The following is a 20,505-nucleotide window of genomic DNA, read 5'->3' on the forward strand; positions in this document are numbered from 1 at the left end:
GTGGAATTACATCTTTTGCACAACCACTTAGTTTTCTTTTTGAGCTTTCATACACTTATAGATCTAGTGCATTTGTTGCATGGAAATCCCTACTCACTCACATTAATATATTTTGATGGGCATCTCCATAGCCCATTGATATGCCTAGTTGATGTGAGAGTATCTTCTCCTATCTTTTTTCCAACCTCCACCACACTCTATATTCCAACTATAGTGTTATATCCATGGCTCACACTCATGTATTGCTTGAGAGTTGAAAAGGTTTGAGAACATAAAAAGTGTGAAACAATTGCTTGATTTTCATCGGGGTTGTGCATGATTTAGATACTTTGTGTGGTGAAGATGGAGCATAGCGAGACCATATGATTGTGTAGGGATAACTTTCTAAGACAATGTTATTTCGAAAGGAAGCAATTACCTTATTAGTATGCTTGAAGTATTATTGTTTTTATGTCAATATTAGACTTTTGTTTTGAATCTTATGGATCTGAATATTCATGCCACAATAGAGAATATTACATGGATAAATATGTTAGGTAGCATTCCACATCAAAAATTCTGTTTTTATCATTTACCTACTCGAGGACGAGCAGGAATTAAGCTCGGGGATGCTTGATACCTCCCAACTTATCTATATTTTTTATTGTTCCATACTATTATATTATCTGTTTTGGATGTTTTATATGCATTTATATGCTATTTTATGTTATTTTTGGCACTAACCTATTAATCTAGAGCTTTGTGCCAATTTATGTTTTTTTCCACATTTTTGAGTATTGTAGATAAGGAATATTAAACGGAGTCCAAATAGAACAAAATCTCTCGAAAGATTTTTCTTGGACCAGAAGACACCCGACAGACTTGGAGTAGGGGGCATGGCATGTGCCAGGAGGCCACAAGTGAGCAGGGTGCGCCCTGGGGGGTGGCCGCGCCCCCTGGCTAGTGGCCCCCCTGCAGGTCTCCTAACCCTATTCTTTGGCCTATAAATTCCCAAATATTTCCGTATCGGAAAAGTTAGTCACGGAAATACTTTTATGTTGCCAAGAGCCTCTGTTCCCGAGAGATCCAATCTGGGAGCCTTTTCTAGTAATTTGCTAGAGAGGGAATTGATCACGGAGGGCATCTACATCAACTCCATTACCCTCCGACGATGTGTGAGTAGTTCAACACAGACCTACGGGTCCATAGCTAGTAGGTAGATGGCTTCTTCTCTCTCTTTGATCTTCAATACCATGTTCTTCATGATCTTCATGGGGTCTATCTGATGTAATTCTCTTTTGTGGTGTGTTTGTCAACATCCGAAGAATTGTGAGTTTATGTTCAGATTATCTATAAATATTATTTGAGTCTCTTCTTAATTCTTATATGCATGATTTCATATCTTTGCAAGTCTCTTTGAATTATTGGTTTGGTTCGGCCAACTAGATTGGTAATTCTTGCAACGGGAGAAGTGCTTAGTTTTGGGTTCAATCTTGTGGTGTCCTCACCCACTAACATAGTAGGGGTAGCGAGGCACGTATTGTATTGTTGCCATCGAGGATAAAAAGATGGGGTTTTCATCATATTGCTTGAGTTTATCCCTCTACAGCATGTCATCTTACTTAATACGTTACTCTGTTCTTCATGAACTTAATACTCTAGATGCAGACATGAGTCGGTCAATGTGTGGAGTAATAGTAGTAGACGCATAATCGTTTCGGTCTACTTGACATGGACGTGATGACTATATGGATAATCATTACCTTAGATATCTTCATAATTATTCACTTTTCTACCAATTGCTCGACAGTAACTTGTTCACCCACCGTATTATTTTCCTCTATGAGAGAAGCCTCTAGTGAAACATATGACCCTTGTGTCTATTTTCCATATTATATTTTCAGATCTATAAACAAAAAATACCAAAAATACTATGCTGCAATTTATTTACTTTTGTTGCCGCAATATTTTATATCTATGACTATCAGATCTCATCCTTGCAAATAACTCCGAAGGGATTGACAACCCCTTTATAGCGTTGGGTGCAAGTGTTTGATTGTTTGTGTAGGTACTACTATTAGGAACTTGCTTGTTCCTCGTACTGGATTGATACCTTGGTTCTCAACAAACTGAGGGAAATGCTTATCTACTTCGCTGCATCACCCTTTCCTCTTCAATAGAAAAAACAACGCAATCTCAAGAGGTAGCAATTTCATCCATGTTCATATCCTAGATGAGATGCAAATATTTTCGATTTCCATTCAATCTGCATGTTAGGATTGAAAGTAGTAGGCTTGGATTGATCTTAGATAGTATTAGAACTTGATCCCCACATGAAACTCACATTTTTCTAATGTTATTTTTGTTGTGTGTAGGAAATGATGAGATCGACGATGGTCGCCGGGAAGAAGGTCTTGGGCTTGCCGTCCCAAGCGTGTCCTGAATGAGGGGAACGACTTTCATGCTGCTGTGGACACGGATTTCTAGCGGGTGAATAGTTGGGGGATGACACCCACGAGGTGGAAATGTTATGTGTCCTTAGAGTCCCAAGTGCTCCACAATGACTTTGCATGCCTAGCGAACAAATGCCGGGATGGGAGTTTTCACCAACTTCCATTACCTGACATACTGTAACATCACCATGGAGTTCCTCTCCACCTTCGAGCACACTCTCGACGATTCAAGGGTGCTGGCAAGCTGCTCCTTCACACTCGAAGGAGTTCCACGTACGATGACGCTTGAGTAGTAGTGCAAAACCTTTGGGATTGAGAACTGAGGGGTTCTCGACACTAGGGGTGTGCCCATCGCTGATGTGTTGGGTACATGGGAACTCATCTCTGTCAAGGATGAGCACGACCTTTTGGGAGGAACCTATCGAGCATACAAAACCCTGCCATTCGTTACTTCATGATTTTATTTCCAATACTATTTTTCTTTTGGGAGGAATGTATTGAGCATACAAAACCCCGCCATTCGTTACTTCAGGATTTTCATTTCCAATACTATTTTTGGTAAGGAGAACATCGAGGGCATGTCAAGCTATGACATGTGTGTGTTCCACGTAGCACTCCACCCCAACTATACTCCCAACCCTAACTTGGGAGCTTTTATGATGTATCACCTCGGCCGACAGCACAAGCACTCGAGATGCACTATTTTTGTGGGAGGCATAGTGTCTCATCTTGCCAAGCACTTTGGCCTCGATATTATGGAAATGTCGCACACCGTAGGACCTACCGTGCTCAACCATAGGATGATGACTAACACATATTTTCTTGGGCCTGTGCAAGGGGTGCATTGCTACAAATGCCCCCTACCTAACTCTAAGTCTACCGATGTGTGCTTGCCCTTGTCGCAAGATTTTACTATTTCTACGCATGATTGTGGATACTCTCTATTGATGAAATCAATGAGTACAGGAACGCAGCCGGGTTCGGGAATGATGTTCATCCTAAGCCAGCACCAGAGTGGGAGGAAACAGTAGCAGGGCCTATCCACAGTTGGGATGTATTGAGAAATGCACCCCAATATGCGCCTAACTTTCCACCACAGCCTCCACCGTAGGTTACCTTTGGGCTGGCACATGACTATGTGCCTAGGGTAGTCTTTTAGTAGCTACAGTAGCAGGTAGGAGGGATCCATATGGATCTCCGTGAGGCCATCAACAACATTAACCTGCTTAGGGTAAACATGCAACCCCTCTTTTCTTTTTGGCAGTCATACCCTAGCATAGGAGGCCCATCCTCTAGTGGTCCATATCACATGAAGTGGCCACACGATGGTCAAAGGGGCAGCAATGATGAGGACATGGACTAGAGAGTAGGCCAAGAGCCTAAGCTTGGGGGAGCTCATCCCCTAGTTATACATGCATGCATATTTGTTTTTCTTTTTCTTTTAATATTTAGCATATTTTCTTTCAGTATGCATAATAAAATGGGGAGCAATCTTCAGCTTTTCCTTGTTGGAATTCTCTTCATTTGTGTTTTTGTTACTTCAAGCTTGCACGTTTGTTCTCCGCTAGCAAGTTGGAAATGAAGAGAACGAAGTTGAGATTTGACTAAGGGGAGAAGCGAGCCAGAGCGAGAAGGTATAACATGTTCATAATCGCTCATCTCGCAATTTTGTTTAAGAGAGAACTTTTAGTTGTCTGGGTGCACTTAAATGTGTTTGCCACGTTAGTTGAATATCATTTAGTCATAACGCCCAACTTCAAATTTTGCTAGCAAAACCTCGTGGTAAAGCATGATTTTGTTCCATTAAAAATTCTAAAAGAAAATTTAGAAGTTTGAAATTTACGAAGAGAACGAGTATTTAAGTAGTTCAACTCCTCATGCTAAATTTGATTGACTAGATGAGGCTATTGATGCAGTTGTTTGGAGGAATGAATATTTGAAGTGATTGAGGTTATGCCAAAATTTAATCGCGATACTAATATCATGAAGTTGCAGCCCTAGGCTGGTGATACGTCGATTTTGCATCATTTTTTCCTATTGATATTTATATTTTTTTCACCCATTATTTCACTTTATGATGAAATCCTTATACCTTTTCTCTCTTAATTTACAAGACTTATACAAAGAGGGAAATTACTAGCAGCTAGAATTCTTGATCGAAAAGGGCTATGTAAGAGGTGGATATTCTCTAGAACTTCAAATGACCTGGAAATTGATGGATAATTATTTTGGAATATATAAAAGTTATTAGTGAAAGTATCATCACAAGGGGACCCAACAAGTGGCCACAAGCATGGGATGCACGTTATACCCCCCAGGGCACGCCCCTCGAGCTTGTGCCCCCCTAGCAGCCCTCTCGAGCCCATATTCTCCATTATTAAGTCATTTTCGCTATAAAAAATTCAGAAGATTGATTTCATGATGAAGCACCGTCATCTCGAGGTGGAAGCTTGGCAGGAGCACTTCTGCTCTCCGACGAAGCAATTCCACACGGGAAACATCCCACCGGGAGGGGGAATTTAAGCTATCCTCATAAACAATGCTTCCTCGTGTTGGGGAACGTTGCAAGGGAAACAAAAAAATCCTGCAAACACGAAGACCTATCATGGTGATGATCATCTACGAGAGGGAGATCGGATCTACATACCCTTGTAGATCGCTAAGCGGGAAGCATTAAGAAACGCGGTTGATGTAGGGGAACGTCTTCTGATCCAAATCGCCACCATCCCACGATCCGTCCTTGTCACATCCCTGAAATCCCTAGTAGAGCTTAGCAAGTTTGAGCTCATGTTTTTCTTTCTTTGCATTCTAAGAAAATGAATTGAACCCAAGAAAGAAGTGAAATCAAAGCAAAACCCCAACATAGTCTATATTCAAAAACAATCCAAAGTGGTGACAAATTAATGAACCAAAATGGTTCTCATAAAAGTCCATCATTTTTGATAAATGTTGGAAAGAAAATATCAGGGGTGCTATATATTTTCAAAATAGTTTTGGGCATTTTATTTTAAATATAAAAGTCACTAAAATCAACTATATATTTGATTTCAAATAATCCAGATTCTCAAAAATGTTGAATCTTTTATATGTGGTAGAAAATATTACAACTAAAACCCCAACAATATTTTCACTTTTTCTTGTTTTAGTTTGGAGCTAAAATAAAATAAAAACAAATGTTAGAAAGAAAACAAAACAGGAAAAGGAAAAAAAAGAAAGGAAACTAACCTGCGCTCCTCGCCTGGCCCAGCTCACCTCCTTGCCGCCTTCTTCAACCTCGTGCCAGTAGGCACGAGGGCGTGGCGAGCACACAGGAGGCATGGCCACCTCCTACTTCGCGCTGGAGGCACCCCCTCCGACCCTATCTCCTCGTGCTGAGAAGCCCCGAGGTGCCCTCCTCTCATTCCTCTCCTTGCACGCGTCTCTCCTCTCCCATAGCTCCCTCTCCGCGACCACCGAGCAAGCTCGCCGCCGTTTCTCACTGCTACCCCAGCAACCGCACCCCCTCCGGCCTACCTTAGAGGCTCAGAAGCTCCGTCGTGTTCCTCTTCGCCCTCAGAGTGAAGCCAGAAGGGCCGAGGTCCTCTGTCGCCGCAGCTACGCCATCTTCCCCATCTCCGGCCGCCGGCAACCTCAAGGCCGATTCGCCCTGCCCCTAGCTCCTCCTCCGTCGCTGTTGCCCCCTTTGGAACCGCCGTGAGCTCCTCCTCCTCCTCCTATGCTCTCCCCCTCTGTTCCTGCCCTCTAGCGCCAACCCCCACCATGGTCGACTCCGGCCACCGCCCGAGGTCGTCGCCGGCCTCGTTCCGGCCACCTCCTGGCCCGTGGCTTGGTCGGAACGGATGCGGCGCACCTCCAGCTTCCCGTAGAGCCTCTCTGTGCGCCGTTTGGTCAACAAAAGAAGTTTTCCGGCGAGCTCCGCCGTGCCTGGCAGCGCCGATGGCTCAACGCCGTTGAGGCCGACCCCCTCTGACCATGGGTTGACCCCCCCTGGGTCACCTACAGGTGGGGCCTGGCCCCTGTCAAATTAGAATATTTTCGGAAATAAGTTAAACAAGATAATTAACCTAATGACCCACTGACAATGGGCCCAGACCCTAATTAGAAATGAAAGTTTAAAATTAAACCCTTTTTAACACTTGTGTCACTGACTAGTGGGCCCTGGCTGTCAGGTTTGACCTGGCCGGCCAGTTGACCTGCTGATGTCAGTGTTGATGCAATAATAGTATTTCTGTTTATAAAATAATTCCAGAAAATGCCTAAAACTTCTAAAATTCATAAAAAATAATCTGTAAGTCCAATGAAAATAATTTATATATGAAAAAGGATCAGAAAAATCCAAAGAATCTGATTATGGATTTTTCATGCATGTTTGAAAAAGTTAACAACACCAAATAGGCAAAATGATGAGTAGGGTAAATTTAATAAATAGTTTGGAGTTGGAAATTGATACTTATTTGATTTCCACTTCAACTGTTATGACCAAACATTGGTCAATGCAAAACAGTACCTCAAAATACTAACCCCATGCATGTTGGAACAATTTGTTATGAGCATCAAGTCGAATCAATTATAAGGGTACTTGGAAAGATACCCGGCTTGAAGTGATGCTTGGATCCTAATTCAAACCAACTTCAACTTAAGAAACGATAGCCACATTAGCCCTGCCACCTTTCATTTCATGTCTTGAGCATGCATCATAGTGTTGCATTTCCGTGAAGTAATTGTAGTTCTTTCTTGTTTGTCGGTGTTGTTCCCTCCCTGTAGACGATGTTTCCGACGATATGATCGTTGACATTGATGAAGACTCATTGCTATCTTCAGACGTGGCAGGCAAGCAAACCCCCTTGAGCATATTGAAATAAACCCACTCTCTCGCTCCTGCTCTCTTTTACTGCATTAGGACAAACACGATTCAACTGTACATGTTATCGGTAGTTGAACCCATTCCTTTGCATGACCTGATTTTGTCACAGTAAATAGTTGAAACCATTTAGCATGAGTAGCAACTGATTGAGCCTTGATGTGCTTACTCATCCATGCTTGTTTACAATGCCTGCTATGCTTAGAGTCGTGTCGGGTCTGATCCATCTGGATGATGAATCGGAATGGTTGTGTTCATGTCCTACAGTGTGAGAGTAAAGATGTGAATCTGATTTGGTAAAGGTAGTGATGAGAGGCCATGTAGGAGTACATGGCGGGTTGTCTCATTGGGACCGTCCTTAAGAACTGAGTTCTGTGTATGTTATCCAAGACAAGATACTACCATGCATTGGGCCGTGAAATATGACCCCGCTCGGCTTATTAATTGCCTAGATCCCTGTCCAGGAGTTGCAATTAGTTTCTGGTGTTTGTAGGAAAAGTGTTGGCGGCCGTGTTTAGCTCTGCCCGACGGGGTAGGCTTCTGTGCGGTAGATACACAGTGGCACAGTGTACCAAGTGGCACCCGGATGGTGGGCTTGCGAACCCTGCGGACATCGTTTGGGGCCGTAGAGGAAACCTCGGCTGGACTTCCTTGCGGGTTCAGTCTCAAATAGGCGATAAACCTGGACTAGGGCCTTGTGTGGTTAACGGTCGTGGCCGACACCCACGCCGGTGCTTCCGCTTGAAGATTGCCGAGATGCATGACGTGCATATGGTGCTAAGTGGTGGGAGCATGTGTGAAGAAGTATACCCCTGCAGGGTGATTTAATCTGTTCGAATAGCCGCGTCCTCGGATATGGACTACTTGGAAACATTACGTAGTACATAGACAACTTAAATGGATACTCTAAAACATGCAAGATAAGTGTGAGTGCTATGGAAGGCCTTCTCATAGGGAGACGAGAGTGGATCCATAGTGGTGTATTGAATTGGTGAATATGTGGACTCGTGTGTGATATCCCACCTCAAAGAAAGAACTTGTAGTCATAGTACAGGTTAGCCAAGAGTCAAAGCTGGCTTGCTGCAATCAAACCCCACAATCCTTTCATTGAAACATGATGCATATGTAGATAGTTCTGATGTAAGACTTGCTGAGTACCTTTGTACTCACGGTTGCTTTATTTATGTTTTGCAGAGAAGACTTAGACTCGTTAAAAGGTTCTACGCGATGTGTTCGATGTTGACCAGAATAGCTTGGGAATCCCAGACAGAGGTCTGGCTCCTTTGGTAGGGTCGTAGTAGCTTTTCAGGCTCTTCCAGCCACTTTTAGTAGATGTCTGTACCCAGACATGATTTGCTTCCGCTTGTTGTTTGTATGACTTGAGTGTCGGGTCACGAGACCCCTGTTTGTAATATCACACTATGTTGACTCTTATGAGTCTTCAATAAATGCTTGAGTCATAGAGTTATGTTGTGATGCCATGTTGTATCTACACATATCGTGCATAATGTGTGTATGTTTGAAATGCATTATATGTGTGGGATTCGACACCTAGTTGTGTGCCTTTAGTAGTACTCTTTACAGGGAAATGCCTCTTTGTGCTTCTACCGAGCCCTGGTAGCTTGCTACTGCTCTAGACACATTGATTGACCGGCGTGTATCCTTCTTTGCTGCTGTGTCTGTCCCCTCGGGGAAATGTCACGCGGTGTAATGGAGTCCTTGTAGCTTGCTACGACTCGTCTACACACGCTGATGACCGACACCTGCTTTGCTGGGTTATGTATGCCTGTCCCTGTAAGGATGTACCGCTTGGGTTTATAACTAGTCATGTCGACCCGGGTTCTTTGTCGTTTGAATGCTAGCAACATATTCGTATACATGAGCCAAAAGACGCAAACGGTCCCGGCCAAGGTAAGGTGGAAGCCGTGGAGTTTACCGTGCGTGAGGCCGCAAAGTGATGTGATGTGTTACAGGCTGGGTTCATATGACTTAAGATCGGGGTCCCGACAGCTTTGGTATCAGAGCTTGACTGCCTGTAGGATAACCAAGCCAAACTGGTCGATGTTGAGTCTAGCAACTCTTTAGTTATACAAGGGAATTGTTTGTGGAAGGGAACGTAAGGCTCTTTTACTCCTTTCCTTGTGTCATTCTTATTCTGAGTCACCCTCTTCTTAATTCTACGGGGTTTAAGAATTAGGCTTTCTCATCTATTCATTAGGATGACGAGTTACTATGCTGGAGACTTATAGAAAAGTTGTTGTCTTCCTGGATCAGTGTCTCCATAAGAATACAATTGTTATGTTGTTAGTTTTCTCGCAGGTTGCCTCATATCTCATGCCCGTACAGCCGTTATGTTGTCCGAGTTTTCCAAAGTTCTTAAATAGTCTGATGCGATTGCAAATTCCTTCCTCTTTCCCAATGTCTTTTGGCCGGACAAAGCACACTAATAAATGTGTTGAGGTACTCTATTACCTCGACGTTTTGTTGAAGTATTAGGAAAACATGTTACTCCGAAAACTACCCAATAGTCTAGATGTGTGCTATGCCTTCCAGTGTGATAGTTCTGGCCATCATTTTAGAAAAACATCTTGTGATGTTAAATAGTTTGTAGGTATTCTATTTCTGGGTCTTTGAATCCAAGGATCATTCTGCTCATCTCTGTCGATAGTGTTGCTAGTTCCTTTAGAATGATTAATAACCCTGTTGTAGCTCCCAAGGTTCATGGTATATCATTCTCCCAACACCATGAATCATCTTTGGCAGTAGTTCTCCGTGAACTAAAGACCATAACAAGAGTGCCCGTGATGGGTTCTCTACTTCATATTGTGATTCTGCCTACTTCCCCCTTCTGCATGGGTTATCTGGAAGAATTATGTTGAACCGTTCGACATGCTAATCCATGCATCCACAACTCAAGAAATCATGTGCTCTTGAGCTGGCCCTAGTTGTATTTTGACCTTCATCATTGAAAGGATAGTCAAGAGTAGTTGTGCATCCATGTCATCGATGTCTTCTATTTTGTGGTCTGTGAAGTTGTTCTATTCTCGAATGACTGGGAGAAGCAAACTCCAGTACCACATCCATTTCTTGGATTGGGTCAAAGTAGTTGCATTCCGCAGATCGAAATGCTAACCCAGCTTTTGTTCTGTTCTATCTTGGAGTATTACCCTCTTTTGTCAAGAGTGTTATGAGAATTGCACCATCTCTTATGAGCTCTTGATGTAGTGATACTTTTCGCTATCATTGTTCATTCCTCGGTTTTCGTGTTGGTTGTAACCGAAATATCGACAAGTGAGCCATGATGTCTGAAATCAATACTCCTAGCAATGTTATTGCTTGGTAGTTAATGGACAATAAATTCACTCTTATGGTGATGGTGATTGAATCGTCATCCTAAGAATGAGCATGCTACCTAGTCCATGTTTCATGGTGCACTTTTCGATCTATGAGTTAGGATTTTGTCAATCCTTCGTCCTATTGATCACATCATCTTGCCCTGAAAAGCGAGATTGTTCCCGACCTTAATAATATATCGGTGGCTCGTGATTTTCCGAATATCTTCTCAGAAGTATTACCAGGTTGTTTCCTGACTGTTATGATAGAGCTCTTGATCAAGTTGGTTTTTCTATAAACCAACCCCTTCTCCAAGAATCCCTATTGGATACCCCGAGCTAATTGGTTAAGCTAAACAACAACTTGGAGAGTTGGAAGATAAAAGCTTCGCCTAAACTCAGCTCATTTAAAAGGGATATCTTTCTGTTGTGTGAGTCTGAAGAAAGATGATATTTTCATCGATTGATTCGTGTGATCAATTGTTGCATATAATATCTTGTTCAATTTTCATTTGAGCATGGGCTATCATCAAATCAAACTCAGAACAAAAGATTTTCGTAGCGGTGTTTTACTCATGGATTTCTCTGAGCATACACCATTACATTCTTTGATCTGACCAATGCTATTATCTTGCTCACATAGTTATGGAAATCCATTTATATGGGTATCTTGATGAATTGTTGTTGAGCCCATCGGCAACATTCTAATTTGTTCCATGATCTATGTTGGACATTAAGCTAGTGCTGGAAACTTTGTAGACATTGTCTTCGTGTCTCGTGCACGAGGTATATGTTAGGTGTAAGAAGTGAATTCCTCTAATTCATGTGCATCTGATGCAAGTTGCCGCCGTGAATTCGAGAAAAGTTAATTTGTTTCTTCGGAATCATCCCAAGTCAATCATGCACGTGCGAAGTATTCTATGGTTTGATAGACTGATCATCTTCACTCCATATGTATCTCCTAGCACACGAAGCCACTGATTGATTTGTTCAAGGAAAAGAAGGTAAGTGCCATTCCTGAAGGTACCAGACGTACTTGCACATGGCTTCGTCATCCGCAATGATGGTTCCCAAACTAGAACGCGGTAGTGTTTTGTTGTAAGACTTTTCATGTGGTCATCATTGTCTTGGGCAGCGTGTTCACATGTGTCTTGCAATCCAGCTCATGTTTTGGAGTTGGCTTTCGTAGTTCATTTCCTGAGAATCATGCAACGTTATCTCATCGATTTGTGTTGCAAACTTTCTTTTCGGACATGCTGAGTCTGAAGCATCGTGTCACCAACCGGAGCTGAATCTCAGGCAGTTATGATGGTTGGAACTTTCCCCAAGAATTATTATATTGGTCTCTATGTAACCCGGTAAAGTGATGTAATGGCTAACACACCTAGCCAGAAGACTTGATATTATAATATCTTGTATCAGCAATCTTAGCCATCTCCCCGTGAGGTTTTGTATGACTTATTTTGGAAGTTGTTCCTCATGGGCTTCCTTTGATGCCCCGAATTTCGACCTATACTTGATGTGCTAAATATCAAGCATGATCTATAATTGGGTTGTGCTAGTACATCAAGGAGAACATTAGAAGCGGAGTGCTAAATGTATCTCGGTCGATCAACCAGATTTCGTTCCCTTGGCACAGCTAAAGTGAAATCTGAGGAAGTGTTGTCTTCCTTTGTATCTGCATCCTCCATCTCTGTTCATCATAGTAGTATGTTGTGTCACCAAGATCTTGGCACATATATTGGTAAAACTTTGATGAATATGGAAATGCTCAAGTTCTTGAGAGAACACTCAGATAATAGGTTATATCCTCGGTAATAATTGGATTGCGCCTTCCGTTTGCCGAGTTGTTCAATAACTCTAGTTTCTTTCCAACTGAGTATGCCATTCTTTCAAATTCCTCCAACAATTAATTGTGAATTGCCTTACTCTGGTATGGAGAGTTTCAATGATCTTAGGATCTAAAGTAATTCTTCTTGCCACTGAGGGGAATAACTCTAAGAGTCACCTTCCTAAGGTGCCCCGTTGTGCTATGAAGGGCAACTTAATCCTCGCTACTTTGAAACCTCGCCACCATCTGTTTTAAGCCTGGATTTGTTGCCTACCAATTGAACCTCTGTCATATGTCTCATTTTCTCATCCGTGTTTTGGTGTTGTGTCTCAGCTCAAGGGACGTTTATATGTCTCATTCTATGAGTTGATCTTGAGTTGCTCGATCTTTGAGGAGATCAAATCTTGTAGAATCTTCCCGTTCTTTTGTCGTCGATCTAGATGAAGACCTCAAAGACAAAGATGTCAAGATCAACATGATGCAATGACTCAATATCCCCGAGAGGAGCAAATGGATCGTGAAGATTGTGATAGTGTAGTGTCCCCTCTCCCTCTTCCCGACTACGCTTGAATCTCGGGACGAGATTCTTGTTTAGTGGGGGTGAGTTGTCACATCCCTGAAATCCCTAGTAGAGCTTAGCAAGTTTGAGCTCATGTTTTTCTTTCTTTGCATTCTAAGAAAATGAATTGAACCCAAGAAAGAAGTGAAATCAAAGCAAAACCCCAACATAATCTATATTCAAAAACAATCCAAAGTGGTGACAAATTAATGAACCAAAATGGTTCTCATAAAAGTCCATCATTTTTTATAAATGTTGGAAAGAAAATATCAGGGGTGCTATATATTTTCAAAATAGTTTTGGGCATTTTATTTTAAATATAAAAGTCACTAAAATCAACTATATATTTGATTTCAAATAATCCAAATTCTCAAAAATGTTGAATCTTTTATATGTGGTAGAAAATATTACAACTAAAACCCCAACAATATTTTCACTTTTTCTTGTTTTAGTTTGGAACCAAAATAAAATAAAAACAAATGTCAAAAAGAAAACAAAATAGGAAAAGGAAAAAAAGAAAGGAAACTAACCTGCGCTCCTCGCCTGGCCCAGCTCACCTCCCTGCCGCCTTCTTCAACCTCGTGCCAGTAGGCACGAGGGCGTGGCGAGCGCACATGAGGCACGACCACCTCCTGCTTCGCGCTGGAGGCACCCCCTCCAACCCTATCTCCTCGTGCTGAGAAGCCCCGAGGTGCCCTCCTCTCATTCCTCTCCTCGCACGCGTCTCTCCTCTCCCCTAGCTCCCTCTCCGCGACCACCGAGCAAGCTCGCCGCTGTTGCTCACTGCTACCCCGGCAACCGCACCCCCTCCGGCCTACCTTAGAGGCTCAGAAGCTCCGTCATGTTCCTCTTCGCCCTCAGAGTGAAGCCAGAAGGGCCGAGGTCCTCTTTCGCCGCAGCTACGCCGTCCGTCTTCCCCATCTCCGGCCGCCGGCAACCTCGAGGCCGATTCGCCCTGCCCCGAGCTCCTCCTCCGTCGCTGTTGCCCCCTTTGGAACCGCCGTGAGCTCCTGCTCCTCCTCCTATGCTCTCCCCTCTGTTCTGGCCCTCTAGCGCCAACCCCCACCATGGTCTCGTCACCGGCCTCGTTCCGACCACCTCCTGGCCCGTGGCTTGGTCGGAACGGATGCGGCGCACCTCCAGCTTCCCGTAGAGCCTCTCCGCGCGCCGTTTGGTCAATGGAAGAAGTTTTCTGGCGAGCTCCGCCGTGCCTGGCAGCGCCGGCGGCTCAACGCCGTTGAGGCCGACCCCCTCTGACCATGGGTTGACCCCCCTGGGTCACCTACAGGTGGGGCCTGGCCCCTGTCAAATTAGAATATTTTCAGAAATAAGTTAAACAAGATAATTAACCTAATGACCCACTGACAATGGGCCCAGACCCTAATTAGAAATAAAAGTTTAAAATTAAACCTTTTTTAACACTTGTGTCACTAACTAGTGAGCCCTGGCTGTCAGGTTTGACCTGGCCGGCCAGTTGACCTGCTGACGTCAGTGCTGATGCAATAATAGTATTTCTGTTTATAAAATAATTCCAGAAAATGCCTAAAACTTCTAAAAATCATAGAAAATAATCTGTAAGTCCAATGAAAATAATTTATATATGAAAAAGGATCAGAAAAATCCAAAGAATCTGATTATGGCTTTTTCATGCATGTTTGAAAAAGTTAACAATACCAAATATGCAAAATGATGAGTAGGGTAAATTTAATAAATAGTTTAGAGTTGGAAATTGATACTTATTTGATTTCCACTTCAACTGTTATGACCAAACATTGGTCAATGCAAAACAGTACCTCAAAATACTAACCCCATGCATGTTGGAACAATTTGTTATGAGCATTAGGTCGAATCAATTATAAGGGTACTTGGAAAGATACCCGTCTTGAAGTGATGCTTGGATCCTAATTCAAACCAACTTCAACTTAAGAAATGATAGCCACATTAGCCCTGCCACCTTTCATTTCATGTCTTGAGCATGCATCATAGTGTTGCATTTCCGTGAAGTAATTGTTGTTCTTTCTTGTTTGTCGGTGTTGTTCCCTCCCCGTAGACGATGTTTCCGACGATATGATCGTTGACATTGATGAAGACTCATTGCTATCTTCAGACGTGTCAGGCAAGCAAACCCCCTTGAGCATATTGAAATAAACCCACTCTCTCGCTCCTGCTCTCTTTTACTGCATTAGGACAAACACGATTCAACTGTACATGTTATCGGTAGTTGAAGCCATTCCTTTGCATGACCTGATTTTGTCACAGTAAATAGTTGAAACCATTTAGCATGAGTAGCAACTGCTTGAGCCTTGATGTGCTTACTCATCCATGCTTGTTTACAATGCCTGCTATGCTTAGAGTCGTGTCGGGTCTGATCCGTCTGGATGATGAATCGGAATGGTTGTGTTCATGTCCTACAGTGTGAGAGTAAAGATGTGAATCTGATTTGGTAAAGGTAGCGATGAGAGGCCATGTAGGAGTACATGGCGGGTTGTCTCATTGGGACCGTCCTTAAGAACTGAGTTCTGTGTATGTTATCCAAGACAAGATACTACCATGCATTGGGCCGTGAAATATGACCCCGCTTGGCTTATTAATTGCCTAGATCCCTGTCCAGGAGTTGCAATTAGTTTCTGGTGTTTGTAGGAAAAGTGTTGGCGGCCGTGTTTAGCTCTGCCCGATGGGGTAGGCTTCTCTGCGGTAGATACATAGTGGCACGGTGTACCAAGTGGCACCCGGATGGTGGGCTTGGGAACCCTACGCACATCGTTTGGGGCCGTAGAGGAAACCTCGGCCGGACTTCCTTGCGGGTTCAGTCTCAAATAGGTGATAAACCTAGACTAGGGTCTTGTGTGGTTAACGGTCATGGGACGACACCCATGCCAGTGCTTCTGAAAGGACGTGGATGTCGCCTAGAGGGGGGGGGGTGAATAGGCGCTTTAAAATAATTAAGGTTTAGGCTTGAACAAATGCGGAATAAAACTAACGTTTAATATGTCAAGCACAAAACCTCAAACAACTAGGCTCACCTATGTGCACCAACAACTTATGCTAAGCAAGATAAACAACTAAGTGATAGCAAGATATATGAAAAGAGACAATATGGCTATCACAAAGTAACGTGCATAAGTAAAGGGTTCGGGTAAGAGATAACCGAGGTACGCGGAGACGATGATGTATCCCGAAGTTCACACCCTTGCGGATGCTAATCTCCGTTGGAGCGGTGTGGAGGCACAATGCTCCCCAAGATGCCACTAAGGCCACCGTAATCTCCTCACGCCCTTGCACAATGCAAGATGCCGTGATTCCACTAAGGGACCCTTGAGGGCTGTCACCGAACCTGTACAAATGGCAAACCTTGGGTGCGGTTACCGAACCCGTACACGTGGCAACCCTTGGGGGCGGTTACCGGTACACGTACAAATTGCTCGGGGCAATCTCCACAACCTAATTGGAGACCCCGACGCTTTCCCGGAGCTTCACACCACAATGATTGAGCTCCGAGACACCACCAAGCTTCTAGGACGCCAAAGCATCCACGAAGAACATTATCTAGGGTACTAAGTACCAAAAGTAATAAGCTTCTCGACCTTCACTTCCACGTATCACCGTGGAGAACTCAAACTGATGCAACCAATGCAATGGCAAGAACACACGAAGTGGTCAAGTCCCTCACACTCAAATCCCTCCACAACAACGAAAGCTATGGAGAAATATGAGAGGAAGAACAAGGAGCTCACAAAGAACTCCAAGATCAAGATCCAAGGGGTTCCCCTCACATAGAGGAGAAAGTGATTGGTGGAGATGTGGATCTAGATCTCCTCTCTCTTTTCCCTCAAGAACAAGCAAGAATCATTGGAGGGATTGAGAGTAAGCAAGCTCTAAGAATGTCAACAATGGAGGTAGAACAAGAGCTCAACGGATGGATTAGCCCAAGGGGGAAGAAGACCCCCTTTATATAGTGGGGGAAGGAATCAGACCGTTACCCCCACTTACAGCCCGAGCCCAGCGGTACTACCGCTGGCTGCAGCGGTACTACCGCTGGCACTCCAGCGGTACTACCGCTAACCAGGGGTGGTACTACCGCCAGCTAGCGGTACTACTGCTGGCTGCAGCGGTACTACCGCTCGTCCCAGCGGTACTACCGCTGGGCCCCTGGTAGTGCAAAGGCACTACCACCGCCAACAAAGTCTTCGTAAAAAGGTCCATCCACGAACAACCGCTAGGCAGGCGGTACTAAGCTCCTGGAGCGGTACTACCGCTGACCAGGGGCGGTACTACCGCCAGCCAGCAGTACTACCGCTAGGGCCAGCGGTACTACCGCGAACTCTAGCGGTACTACCGCTAGGTCCAGCGGTACTACCGCTCGCCACTGAAATAGCCATAACTTTCGCATACGAGCTCCGAATCGAGCAAACCCAAGCTTGTTGGATTCAGGACGACAAGAGCTATCCATCTTAAGACCATGCAGATATGAAAATGCCAATGATATAGAGATGTGAGTCCTCTATGAATGAAGAACTGGCAAAAACACCAACATCGAAAACATCATAGTAGATGCATATGGACTCCATTTTCGATGAACTCGAGCTTGTCACGAAGATGACCATAAGCTCTAAAACTCACAAAGAGAAACACCAAACAAGAACCAAGAAGTATGATGCAAGGATGCAAATGGTTTGAGCTCTCAACGAACGATACGATAAAGCTACTCACTTGAGAGCCCCCCTTGATAGTACAACAATCTATCCTAAACAGAAAACCTATTAAGGGCAAACCTATACCTTGCACCTCGTCCTCTTGAGCTAGAAGATGATGATCTTGGCTTCCTCAAGATGGACCACCTTTATTGATTGCGTTGGCTTGATGAACACTAGTTGATTGCTCCCCCATACTCACTATGGGTGAGCCAATCTTCAGCATATCTTCACAAGCCCATTGCCACCACAATGGACGGCAAGCTTCAAGCATGATATCTTCGTGTTGATCCACTTGAACTTGCACATCGCAATCTTGATGACGATCACAACTTGATGTCATACTTCATGGGTTGTATGAGATCTTCTCTTTGACGCAAGCCCATGGAAACACACCTAACCCCCACATAGAACTCTCACGAAGACCATGGGTTAGTACACAAACACGTAATGGACAATGCTTACCGTACCATGGGATCACTTGATCCCTCTCGGTACATCTTGTACGCTTTGTGTGTTGATCATCTTGATTTACTCTTTGTCTGAGATCTTGATCAACCTTGTGTCTCTATGACCATTCTTTGGATAATACCTTGAATACCACCTTGGTCATGATATAAACTCCTTGAACCCAACAGATGGACTTCAAGAAGTGCCTATGGACAAATCCTATAAATATAACTTAAGGCAACCATTAGTCCATAGGAATTGTCATCAATTACCAAAACCACATATGGAGATATATGCTCTAACAGCTTCCGCTTGAAGGTTGCCAAGATGCATGATGTGCATATGGTGCTAAGTGGTGGGAGCATGTGTGAAGAAGTATACCCCTGCAGGGTGATTTAATCTATTCGAATAGCCGCGTCCTCGGATATGGACTACTTGGAAACATTACGTAGTACATAGACAACTTAAATGGATACTCTAAAACATGCAAGATAAGTGTGAGTGCTATGGAAGGCCTTCTCGTAGGGAGACGAGAGTGGATCCATAGTGGTGTATTGAATTGGTGAATATGTGAACTCGTGTGCGATATCCCACCTCAAAGAAAGAACTTGTAGGTTAGCCAAGAGTCAAAGCTGGCTTGCTGCAATCAAACCCCACAATCCTTTCATTGAAACATGATGCATATGTAGATAGTTCTGATGTAAGACTTGCTGAGTACCTTTGTACTCACGGTTGCTTTATTTATGTTTTGCAAAGAAGACTTAGACTCATTAAAAGGTTCTATGCGATGTGTTCGATGTTGACCGGAATAGCTTGGGAATCCCAGACAGAGGTCTGGCTCCTTTGGTAGGGTCGTAGTAGCTTTTCAGGCTCTTCCAGCCACTTTTAGTAGATGTCTGTACCCAGACATGATTTGCTTCCGCTTGTTGTTTGTATGACTGGAGTGTCGGGTCACGAGACCCTTGTTTGTAATATCACACTATGTTGACTCTTATGAGTCTTTAATAAATGCTTGAGTCATAGAGTTATGTTGTGATGCCATGTTGTATCTACACATATCATGCATAATGTGTGTATGTTTGAAATGCATTATATGTGTGGGATTCGACACCTAGTTGTGTGCCTTTAGTAGTACTCTTTACAGGGAAATGCCTCTTTGTGCTTCTACCAAGCCCTGGTAGCTTGCTACTGCTCTAGACACATTGATTGACTGGCGTGTATCCTTCTTTGCTGCTATGTCTGTCCCCTCGGGGAAATGTCACACGGTGTAATGGAGTCCTGCTTTGCTGGGTTATGTATGCCTGTCCCTGTACGGATGTACCGCTTGGGTTTATAACTAGTCATGTCGACCCGGGTTCTTTGTCGTTTGAACGCTAGCAATATATTCGTATACGTGAGCCAAAAGACGCAAACGGTCCCGGCCAAGGTAAGGTGACAGCCGTGGAGTTTACCGTGCGTGAGGCCGCAAAGTGATGTGATGTGTTACAGGCTGGGTTCTTATGACTTAGGATCGGGGTCCCGACAGTCCTGATCTAGTACCGAACGGCCGGCACCTCTGCGTTCAGCACACGTACAACTCGATGATGATCTCCGCCTTCTTGATCCAGCAACATAGATGGGGAAGTAGATGAGTTCTCAGGCAGCGTGATAGCGCGCCGGTGGCGGTGGTGATCTATTCCTACATGGCTTCGCCTAAGCACCGCAGAAATCCGATCTAGAGGAAGAACTACGAAGTAGAGGTTTAGGGTTGCACGTGGCAAAGTTGTGTTTCAAAAACCCTAAACCCTCTAGTATATATAAGAGGAGGGAGGGGCTAGCATTGAGGGTCAAGGAGAGCCTCCTTAGCTCAGCCGAAGTGGAGGAGAGAGGAGTCCTCCTCCAATCCCACTTGGATTAGGACTCCTTCCTAAATTTCCCACCTCTTTTGGATTTTCCACCTTTTTCCTCATGGGATTTCCTTGGACGACTTGTCAGCCCATCAAGACTTATTGCATATCCAATAAACTCATGTGGACCCCTTGGGGCATGGTGGGCCCACCAGATGGGCCCGCGGAACCCATTCGTCACTCCTAGTACATTGCCAGTAATGCCCAAAAACCGTCCGGAATCCAAATACCAACTTCCTATATATCAATCTTTGTTTCTGGACCATTCCGGAAACCCTCATGACGTCTGGGATCTCATCCGGGACTCCAAACAAAACTTCGATCACCAGCACCAATAACTCAACTATACATAAACGTCACCAAACCTTAAGTGTGCAGACCCTGCGGGTTCGAGAACTATGTAGACATGGCCTGAGACACTCTCCGGTCAATATCCAATAGCGGGACCTGGACGTCTATATTG

Source organism: Hordeum vulgare, chromosome 6H (assembly GCF_904849725.1).
Source record: "Hordeum vulgare subsp. vulgare chromosome 6H, MorexV3_pseudomolecules_assembly, whole genome shotgun sequence".
NCBI classification, from domain to species: domain Eukaryota; kingdom Viridiplantae; phylum Streptophyta; class Magnoliopsida; order Poales; family Poaceae; genus Hordeum; species Hordeum vulgare.